This window comes from Pristis pectinata, chromosome 11 (assembly GCF_009764475.1).
Source record: "Pristis pectinata isolate sPriPec2 chromosome 11, sPriPec2.1.pri, whole genome shotgun sequence".
Taxonomy (NCBI): domain Eukaryota; kingdom Metazoa; phylum Chordata; class Chondrichthyes; order Rhinopristiformes; family Pristidae; genus Pristis; species Pristis pectinata.
This window is the reverse complement of record NC_067415.1, coordinates 65,472,611-65,484,840: the sequence shown is the minus strand read 5'-3', so window position 1 is coordinate 65,484,840 and position 12,230 is coordinate 65,472,611.

Genomic DNA, 12,230 nt, shown 5'->3' with positions numbered 1-12,230 from the left:
AGGAATGTGACAACACAAGTGCTTCAACTAGTTACAACAACCTGAGCATAAACTGATTTATTGTGCTCAAAGTAAATGGATATTAAAGGCAAATAATACCCTAGAGGTCAAAAAATTATATTACAATAACCCAAAACTATGTAATGTGATCAGAAACAAAGCAATACTGCTGAAAGAGATGGAGCTGAAAAACAAGGCATACTGACAAATCTTCCTCCTCCATTCACAGAGGAAGACATCTTGCTCAAAGATGTCAAGAATCTGGAATATAACCAATCCGAAGCCATGAGTAATGGGTGAAAGTACCAAATTTGGGACAACTAACTGGAAACATGGTAAGGCAATTAGTGAGCATGTTGGTTCATTAAAGAAAATATCCTTGCATTGCAATGATGCCTTTCCTGGGCAGAAGATCTATCTTAGGCCAACACATAGATGCAATCACAAGGCAGGCATGCCAGCAGCTCTACTTCACTAGTTGAGGAAATTTGGTATGTCAATGACTTGTAAATTTCTACTTATGTAGAGTGGAGAGCATTCTGACTGGTTGCATCACTACCTGGTATGGAGGGTCCAATGTGCAGGATTGGATGAGGCTGCAGAGAGTGGTAGACTCAGCCAGCTCCATCACAGGAACAACCCCTCCCCAACAGAGGACATCTTCAGGAGGCAGTGCCTCAAGGAAGCAGCATTCATCATTAAGGACCCTAACCTCCTGCAACATGTCCTCTTCACTTTATTACCATTGGGGTGGTGGTACAGGAGTCTGAAGACCCACACATTTCAGGAACAGCTTCCCCTCTGCCATCAGATTTCTGAACAGTCCATGAACACTCATTATTCCTCTTTTGCACTTTGTAACAGTAATTTTTTACATCTTTGTCTTGAACTGTACTGTTACTACAAAACAAATTTAATGACAACTGATAATAAACCCAATTCTGACTCTTAACCCAATGTTCATGTATAAATATTCAGTAAAGCTTGAGTATGCAAAACCTAATGCTCAAAATTGTATAGAGTTGATTTGTCAATGACTATGAATTTCACATTTAAAGTTTTGATTTTTATTAGCAGATTACACTTGGAAGACAATTAAAGTATCTTTAAATACAAGATCTCAGGAGCAAGCTGTACTATGTGCTTAATTAGGGTAGAATTCAGCACAACTCTAGCCCTGCAAGCAGTACAGATCAGCAAGATCACCAATGGAACATTACAATACCAAAATCTTCCAACAGTTAGCAATTAAAAGCAGCTAATTGTTTAATTGTATACCCTTGGGCATTACAGAAACATTAATTCAAGGCAAATATAGGATGGCAGCCTGATGAAGAGGGCTCACTATCAAGTACCAGTGAGTGACACATGATCTTAAAATAGTGCCAGAGCAAGTAAACCAAGCACAAGGGAATATTGTCAGTGATAGGACCCAAAATTTCAGCGCCATCTGCCCTTTACAGCAAGTGCAAAGTCCACCTGGGCATTACTTACAATGAAGTACTGAACATCAGTTATTAAAACAAAATCTCAACTTTCCTCACTGATTATTGGGCTGTGACAAATTGTCAACCAGCTGTTAAATGAAATTCTCACTTTTCCAGTGTAAATATCCCTTCATTGTAATAACCAAAGTATTAACCCAATTTAAGATCTTTATTAGTCACATGTACATCAAAAGTGAAATACATTTTTTGCATGGTGTTCTGGGGGCAGCCTGCAAGTGTCACCACACTTCTGGTGCCAACATAGCAAGCCCACAACTTCCTAACCTGCATGTCTGGTATGTGGGAAGAAACCTGAGCACCTGGAGGAAACCCATGCAGACATGGGGAGAACATACAAACTCCTTACAGATAGTGGCAGGAATTGAACATGGGTCACTGGGCACTAACTTGATTATACAACGAACAGCTGAATACTCAAGCATTCAATATTCCATTAATGGTTGAGCTCATTGCTGCCATTGGCAGTGATATCATGAAGTCAGACACCTACACAGAGACAAGCTGAACAGCTTTGAAATAATAAAAAATTGAAGCCCATCAAATGTGACATGCCATTCACTGTCATTTATAAATACTCCACCCTGTTTAGGAGTACATGTTTAAAAGGTTCTTAATCTAGTATAGATCATCCCAATGATAGTGTTGAATGCCAGGCTACAGCTGAGCATTCAACATCATTCCCTCAGTACTAATAACCAAGCTTCAAAACCTGGGCCTGTTTTTACCACTGCAGCTGGGCCCTCAACTTCCTTAAGACCACAGTCAGTATGGATCAGTAATAACATCTGACAATCACAGGCAAACCTCAAGGATGCATGGATTTATGGAATTTGTTGCCACATACAGCTGTGGAGGCCCAATCATTGGGGGTGTTTAAGGTGGAGATTGATAGGTATCTAATTTTTATACTCTGACTAATATGGGGAAAGGCAGGGAATTGGGGCTAGATGAGAGAATAGTTTAGCTCATGGTGAAGTGGCAGAGCAGACTAGATGGGCCAAGTGGCCTACTTCTGCTCCTTTGTCTTGTGATCTTGCAATGCATGCCAAGCCCACCACTCCACACATGACTAAGCACTGCTCAAACACCATTTATGAATTCACAAATGACACCACTGTTGTTGGTAAAATCTCAGATGGAACCAAAGGTGTAAAGAAGTGAGATAGATCAGCTGGTTGAGTGGTGTCACAACCACCTCAGCAAGACCAAGGAACTGATTGTAGACTTCAGGAAGGGGGAAGTCAAGCAAAAACCTCATTGAAGGGTCAGTGGTGGAAAGGGTGAGCAGCTTCAAGTTCCTGGGTGTCAACATCCAAGGATCTACTCTGGGCCCAACACTGATGCAATTTCAAAGGCACCCCCACAGCTCTACTTTGTTAGTTTAGATTTGGCATGTTAAAAGACTCAAATTTCTACAGATATATAGTGCAGAGCATTCCAACTGGTTGCATCACAGCCTGGAATGGAGGTTCCAATGCACACAATAGTAGGAAGCTGCAGAGGGTTACAACTCAGCCAACTCCATCACAGGCATAACCCTCAACGTGCAATGCCTCAAGGTGGCAGCATTCATCATTAAGGATGCTCATCATCCAGGACAAGCCCTCTTCTCACTACTACCAGTGGTGTTACAGGAGCTTGAAGACCCACTCAATGATTTAGAAAGCTTCTTCCTCTCCATCATATTTCTGATGAGACCATGAACACTAACTTGTTATTCCATTTTCTTTGCACTATTTGTAATTTATAGATTCATGTCTTTGTACTGTACTGCTGCAAAACAGTAAATTTCACATCATAGCAATGAATCCAATCTACAAGCAAATCGGCAGACAATTCATAAGTGGTGTTGTTAAAAGACCAACACCAATCTTGCTCTAGAAGATGGTCCAACAATCTGGAACAATGTTTCAAAACCTATCAAACTCTAACCTCTCCCAAAACAGTAGCCCAAATGGCTTCAAGCCTCCCATCTTTGAATACAATCTAATCTTGCCCTAACAATGACATCACCCACCACCACCCCCAACAACTCACCTGCAGTTTAATTATCAGTCACTCTTTTCCTTGATCCAATGACAACCAAGGTAGAAAGTTCTGGAGAATCACAAATTCCTCACCTAAAACAAGCAACCTCATTCTCTGACATTGTACCTTGCTTACTCTAGATACCAATACTAGAAGTATACCTCAACAACCTTTTGCCATCCCATCAGAACACAAACAAGATCACCTTATTTTTCTACAGTCCAATGAGTACAGGCCCAAGTCTTACGTCAATCCATTCACAAAATTCTTAAAATTCATATTCATAAAACTTTGTAACAAATTTGGGGTGTATCCCTAACAAACATTATTAGCACTCCTAATTCCTTGCAATGCCAGTTTGGTTTCAAGTAGCAAGATCCCTTAGTACAACAAGCTGAAGACACTTTCCTACATGGTATTTGTCTGCCAATTTCTCATCCACTTTTGTTGTTTGTCCCTATTGCAGGGCATGTCCTCCTTTACCCACTGAGAGACATCCTGATTTTAGGACCTGAAGTCATTTCCTTCTCAAAACAAGACCACTTAAATTGTTAAACATCTTGCTATTACATCAATTGATTTGATTTTTTTTCAACAACATGGATGTATTAATGAAAGACTTGAACCACTAAACTGCCTGCATGCCATTTTGTGCAGCATGATTCCCAGTTTTCAAGTATTGAAATCCTTCATCCCACAATACTACTTTCTCACCAGCTTAGAAAACTTTTCAGTGATTCTCTGGTTCAAAGAATCCTCACCACATCCAGTGTCAAGTTCTTTATAGAAGGAAGATTGAAACCTTGTTTCAAACCTACATTCAAAGCAAGGACAAACCAATGGTGATCTGATAGAATCTGTTAGGAATAAAACCTGTGGCCATGTCCACAGCTAAACATTTTGCATTATGGTTGCAGACAAGAACATTCACTCACTTGGACCAGGCATTACTAGGACCAAAAAATCAAGGAAATAATCAAAACCACTGCAACAGCTTAGGTTGCAAGGGATCACAAATCTGCATTCAGTGCAATATCAGATGACATTGAGAAGTGTACAAGGGATTATTAGGAAATAAAAATGCTGAATGTCTTGATCTTCTGGCTATAAATTATGTCAACAAGCACTTCATAACTAGACCCAACATTTGAACAGTGGCAAATATGCAGTAACCATGACCCAATTGAGGAAATTCAGAACAAAACAAAGTAGTCAAATACTGGCCTAAGACTAAACATTATTCCAATCCAATTAATGATTCTCAAATTCTATACTATTTACCCTCACTTGGTTTATCCAATTTGTTACATCAGTTGCATCAAACACTGCACATTGAATATTGATTCCAAAGTTTCTAAACAACCAAATCAAAACCTGATGGGAATAACTTGTACAAGGATCAAGATCTGCTGCACAATTGTGTTTGTCAGGTATCATGTATTAAATGTCATGGAACCCAGGTCAGACAGCTGCACGACCAGATCAAAACTATTGTCCTTTGGAGAAGACATTTGAATGAAGTTACACAAGATACAGGCCACCAAAAGATTCCAGACAATGCAACAGCAAGAGGCTAAGGTGTGGAGAAATCAATGCAATTCAGGTAACTATCATTGTTCTCAATTATTCAGCACAGAAATACTGCCTGCTGCCCAACTTGTCAGATGGGCCTGCAGCCAATCTAAACTAGTCCCATTTGCCTGTGTTTGGGCCACATTCATTTAAATCTTGCCCATCCATGCACCTGTCCAATTGTCTTTTAAACATTGTAATTGCACCCATCTCTGACAGATTACTCTTTCAAACAACAAGGAGTCAGTACAGGTAGGAGATAGAGCCTTGTGACATGGTGTAATGACAACTTTTCCCTCAGTATCAGCAAAACAAAAGCTGGTCATTGTTTTCAGGAAGCAAGGCAGTGCACTGCTCCTGTTTATATCAACAGCACCAAGGTTGAAACCTTCAAGTTTCTAGATGTAAATATCACCTGCTGATGTAAATATCCTGCCCTGGTCCAATCACTTAAGATGCCATGGCCAAGAAAGCTCACCAGCACCTTTACTTCCTCAGGAGGGTTAAATTTGGCATGTACCCTGTTTTATAAATGCACCATAGAAAGCATCCCATCTAGATGCATCACAGCTTGGTATGGCAACTGCTCTGCCCAAGACTGCAAGGAACTGCAGAGACAAAGTTCAGCACATCATGGAAGCCAACCTCCCCTCCAAAGACTATCAACACTTTGCTGCCTCAGTAAAGCTGTCAGCATAATCAAAGACCCCATCCTCTCCAGAGATTCTCTTCTCCTCCTCCCCACCCTCCTTCAAATTAACATGAAGACAAAAGCCTAAAGCACATACCACCAAGCAAAGGACAGCTTCTACCCTGCTGTTAGGACTACGAATGATCCCTTGTATGATAAGATGGACTCTCTTTCAATCTACCATGTCATGGCCTTGCACCTTACTGTCTGCCTGCACTCCAGCTGTAACACCATATAATGCATTCTGTTACTGCTTTTCCCTTGTGCTACTGATGTGATGAAGTGATCAGTATGGATACCATGCAAAACAGTTTTTCATTGTACCTCAGTATACGTGACAATAATAAAACTAATTTACCAATATACTCAGCACCCACTGTTGGGAAACTTGCCCCTCTGGTCCTTTATCTTAGAGGGATTCTCACATGTTAATGGCAGAATGGGAACCATGTCAAAAGGAGATTGGCAAGGAGATGCAGTGGTGTACACATTTGGACAAGTGACCAAAAGATGCAGGAAGCCAAATTAAAACCTCAAACATTCCAAGCTCTAGGTCAAGCAGATTAAGAACATTAACATAGCATGGTAAACTGGTTCCATGTGCCATTAGAACAGCAATGAAGTGATTTGTTAAAAGCAAACTGCAAGTACTACTAGTCTTTTGGTCTCCATCTTAAAAAGCACTTAGCCACCCCAATGTCTGCAACTTTAAACATTACTTTGTCTTCCTACTTCAAATAAAAATGAAAAACTTAAAACATTTCCCCTCAGATGTCTCAAACTTGAATATTAGACAAGATCTGAGAGCAGAATTATGCCATGCAGCCCAGAGTCTGCCCATTCAATTAGAGCTGATTTTTCTTCATTCTCCCATCATCTCCCCATAACCCCCTTACCAATCAAGACTGTGTCAATCTCTACCTTAAATAGACTTGGCCTGCACAGCCTTGTGGCAATAAATTCACTACCTTGATTGAAGGAATTCCTCCTCAGCTTTAAAAGGACATCCCTTTGAAGCTGTGCCTTAGTATATGCTAAGTATACTAATGAGGGGGGTGCAACTGTATGCTCTTGGTGATTAGACAGCCACAGCATGGGCATGTTTGGAAGCCAAGTAACCCTGGTAAATTATACCAGTGATGGGAGAACCAGTGGAAAGAAGGGGACCAACATTTTCAAGCTTCTTAATGGCAAATGAAGTGATCAAATTCATGAAACTGCTGGATATACCAGCATGCTAATAGGGTTGGAAGATTTCAACTTGATCCAACTCATGAGGAACTCTGGTTTAAGTTTTGTATTTAGGAATAGTTCCTTGTTCTTGCAGAACTAAAGTAGTAATTTTCATCTAGTAGTGAGCATTTGATACTGAAAGCTATATGGCCAATTAGGAAAGTGTCCAACTCCAAAGGCAAGTTTTCTCACAATAAAGACTATAGTTTTTTTTTTTATGGGCAGTGAGACTATTGGTCAAAAGATCAACAGGGCAATTGCTCAATATAGATTTAAAATGGATTAACCAGAACTAAAATGCACCCTTCGAAAAGCAATTAAGGAATGCTGTAGGTGTACCACTATTGTCCAATTCTACATTAGCAAAGTCACCACTCCAAATTTTCACCAGGACTTGCAAAGAGCAGATGCAAAAATATTAAATTTAAATGGCTCTGCAATTGCAATGTGGGAGTCACAACAAAATGTACAAGAGCACTAGAAACAAAACCATTTGGCTGAAATCAAGATCAGATTGAAGCATTTGTCACCAACTACAGGCTGTCCCCAGTTTACAAATGCATCGTATATATAGACATCCATATACAAAACTGACTTGATATGATAACCATACCTCCACAGTATTGTAATGAATGGTGTTGGAGAGCGCCAATTAGCATGAACATTTATCATCTTCCCCTGCCTCATTACAATGGTAAAATCAGGATATCCCATGCTTAATGGCTGATTTTGATGGGCTTTAACTATCAGTAGATGTTACATTGTTTAATAAAATATCAATAGAAGTGAATGCTTATCAATTTCAAAAGCAACTCGAGTGGCCTCCTACAGTGAAAGTGGCAGTCCGTGTTCCTGAGACAATGGTGTCTGATTACTGCAGAGAGGTTGCACATAAACAAGTTCCTTATATGTGTAAGTGCCTGCAAGTTGGGAGAGCTGTAACATTTTCCATTTACCAACCCAACAGATCAGATGTACCCCAACAGTTGTCCAGTTTCCTCAATTCCCATAATTTTAAAGTAGATATGCAATAATCTGAAGAATGAGGCAGATAAGCTCTCCTGCCTACAATAATACTCCAAAAACAGTTGCTTTATCCCACTTTGAAAAGCTTTGGAGATCAACATGGGAGCAATTGCTTTGATAAATATGGGGAAGGGATCAATTTAAGCAAAATTAACCAATGCCCTTCCATGGAATTTGGCATTCCATGGATACTTACAAATTTGAGATGTGGATCTAAGCCAAGTTGCCTGGAACCTTCATTACTTACCTTGATTAGTTTCTTTAACTCAATTTTATACCATTAAAAACTCACTATTGATTCAAGTGCAAGGCAATTAGTTTACTGGTCAGTTACTGCACACTTTCAAGAAAGTTCATTGCTTGGAATACATAATGGAATTGTAGGACCAGTCCTGTAATCTTTGACAAGACTGATATCTGAATTTAACAGATCACTGTTTTAAACCAATTCTATTGATCAACTGCAACTACCTCAATCTGGTTAATGCTCAGTACGTTGACAAAATGCAAGCTACCAGTTTTATTGCATATAGTGCAAAACAATATTCATGTTTAAGTTTAGGATAAATATACAATGCAACAGCTTGTTACATGTCCATCATGTTTAGATGATTTCACAGCCTTGAAGGTCCAAATTTACTTGGAGGCATTCCCCAATCACTTCCAGTTCTCTTTTGATATTTGTAATCAATTTCTATGAACAAAGTGTGGCAATGAAACAGTCATCCAACTTTACTGCTAAGCAGTTCAGAGCCACATTCCAAGGCAATTAGGGATTGGTAAAAAAAATGCTAGTCCTGCCAGCAACACTTGCATTTAGTTTATTTCTTACTTTTGGTGCATATTGGTTTTGTTTAATGCATCATTCTAAATATTACCAGAAGTCACAAAGCCACACACCCATCTTAAATTGAGGTAAATCTATGGCAAAGCAATACCCATTTTACAAATATATTCCAAATTACTAAGTGGAATCTTACCTTCAGGGGGACTCCATACCAACCTGTCAATTCAAGGACTGAAATATTTCAGTCAAGACTGCTATTGAACATTTAATAATGGAATTCACTGCATTCAGTTATAAAATCAGTACACAAATTTTTAGCTGAAAAAAACTGATTTGAAGGCTAGTGCATTTCTACACAGGAAACTGACATTATTACACCATGATAAGTGCCCCAAATCCCATTTCATTCTGCAAGCAAATGAAAACTCTTACCTAAATTGTTCCCAACCTGGGACAAGCAGCCCTTTGGGAAAAGGGGAAGTTACAGGTGTTAGTCAAGTGGAAATTTCAAGTAAACATGACACTGCATGCTGGTTGCCCTAGACATTGATTAAGGTACATTTCTGTGTTTAAATTACAAACACACGAGATCCATCCAAAAAGGTTGGGAACCACTACCTGTTCAACTAGCTTAACCCAAATAGTGTTCTGTTCTGCCAAATGTAGCCAAGCAAACACCAATACAATGCCATTGGATCCACCTCCAATCCAAATTTGTGGCTTAAATTCTCCAACTTTGTCCTCCATCTTTAACAGGCCGGGACAAGTGCAATACCATGTATATGTATCAGCATTGCAACAAATCCCAACCAGTGCCGGACAGGGTTATGTAAAAAGCAGACACATAATATTAGTTGTATTTTACCACTATAGTCAGTTTTGCATGGATTTGCACAGCAATAATTATTGACAGCTGGATGCAAACCTGCAAAACTAACTAGAGAAGCTTTAAATGCAAAATTCATATGAAAGTTTGTTAGCTAGCAGTACTCAAGTGCTGATATTGCAGTAGATTATGAAAACACTACCTGCACTATAAGCACTTTAATACTGCTCAAGCTAGAGAGCAAGTGTTCACACCACTTAGCAGTCAACCCAGTCCACCAGCAGTTTTGCATAGATTTGCACAACTAATTTCTTCTTGTGGTGCAACCATGCAAAACTGATAGGGAACTGCAGTACCATTATCAGAACTTCCATGGATATTCATCAAATCTGGAGACAAGGAGAACTAAAGCTGATCAGTTACTTATGCCAGAAGGAGCACTTAGGGCAGTAGATTCTACTCTACTTCACTATCTGCACTAGATGCACCTTAACACAAGAGACTTCACAAGTCAGAGCAAGCACCATATCCTGGAACTCTCAGCTTCAGTGAGGGAGAGGGGTTACTGTCAATATAATGCTTGAAGTGCCTCCACTGCAGTAGATTTTAGATACTACCTGCACTGTAAGCACTTTGACATTACTTCTGACGAAGGAAACTTGCAAGTTTGTTCAGCAAATTGACCTGCAGAGAGAAAAAAAAGAATTGTTAGTTGGTTACAACTTATTAATATTCAAAAGAAATAAGGCTTGGGCTGAGGTGTGGGCAAATTTATATAGCATTTCAGCAAACCCTGAAGGCAAGGACAATTTTTTTCTTCAAATACACTTGGAAGAGAAAGGAGACAAATTTGAGACTACTTTACCACATTGAGTACACCTATTCTGGCTAACAGCATGAACCAAATTCAAAAATGCTGGATCTAATCAGATCAGGCAGCATCTATAGCAGTATAGAGGCTTAATGATTCAATCATCCAAATCTGACCAAGTGTTCAGCATGCAGGTCACCATACAGGTCACAGTTGAGAACAGTAGACATAGCAAATCACCTCTAAAAGAAATCAAACGTCACTCAAGACCTTACTTCAATTTTAGACAACACCCAGGTAAGTACAAATCTGAGTACATGATTTGAAGCATAGCACTGATGTCCAAGCTTTATTCCTTATTAGGGCATGCAAATTTATTGCAGAGGCCAATTTTTGCACAACAATTATTAATAAGACAATCATTTCACTACAGTGGATGTACTTCAATGGAATATTGCAGGAAAGCAATTAAGGTATTATTTTAGATTTGATACCATCTTGGCACAAGTGTACCAAACTTGACCACAAGAAACAGCCAGGGCCAATTAAGCCCTTGTTCAAGATTTCACTTATATTATGCATAGAACTAATATTTGCCTACTGAATGCAAAATTGGACAAATGGTGCAAGATTGACATTGTTACTTGATGTATTTAAATATCTGCAAAATAGCAGATCACCCAATAGGTTCATTCTTTGTCATAAAGACAAAGTGCATCTGCAAGTTTACTGTTCATGTCCTATTGAATAACCAATGCATGCCTAGGAGGCAAACCATCAAGAGCTTTTAAAGTGTGTATTTCTCAGGCCTTTGCTAACTGTAAAAGTGCACACTCAAGTGGCAATTCACATTTAAAGGAACGTTAAATGTAACTTTCCCTTATTTTCCTTCCATACAACTCAAGACTGTCTTCCACAGGTTGATTGAAAACGTTTTTCTAATTTAACTGCAAGCTAAGGTAGTTGGCTTGTACACATCCCTCATTTCATCTCAATTGAATGAAAATGCAGTTGAGGCAAAATACTGAGGGATGAGGAAGTCCGAAGAATGTAGTTCACTGCTTTTGTGTAACGTGGGCAAGTGAGGAAATGGACATTAATTGCTTTCCAGCTTTAGAAAAATAACGATTAACACATTGAGAAAAGAGCCAACGCAGAACACGCTACAAGGGGCAGCAAACCGTGAGATAAAAGAAAGCCCAACATAAAAGCCCATGCCACCCCGGCATGGTTTTTTCTTTTCGGCGTGAAGAGCGCCTGAACGAGACTCGATCGCACGCTGTTCAAGGACCGCTCACACCACGCGTGGCTGCAACATGGGGACTTCACTCTACGGCGAGCGACCGAAGGGCTGAGGCGGCGCCCGCCCACCGCCCCCCCCAACCCCGGGCCCCGCCATGTGGGTCCGCGCTCTGCCCCGCGCCACATTTTTGCACGAGCCGCCACTCGACGTCGCGGGTCAACGGTCGGTCAGAAGTGACGCATTCGCCAAACCCTCCGAGTGCACCGACACCAGCAACGCCGGCCAAACCCCAACCAACCGTCGAGAACGCAGGGACACCGGGGGGGGGGGGGGGGGGGAGAAGGAGAAGAAAAAACAGACAAGGGGCAGCAGACCTGCGGGTTTAAACGCACCGTTTGTCGGAAGGAAATCCGCACGGGCGCGAAGGCCCGCGGCCTTACGCATGTCGCGGCGCGCCTGCGTACACGGCCCTCCCCCCTTCCTTCGCTCGCAACATGGCGCCGCC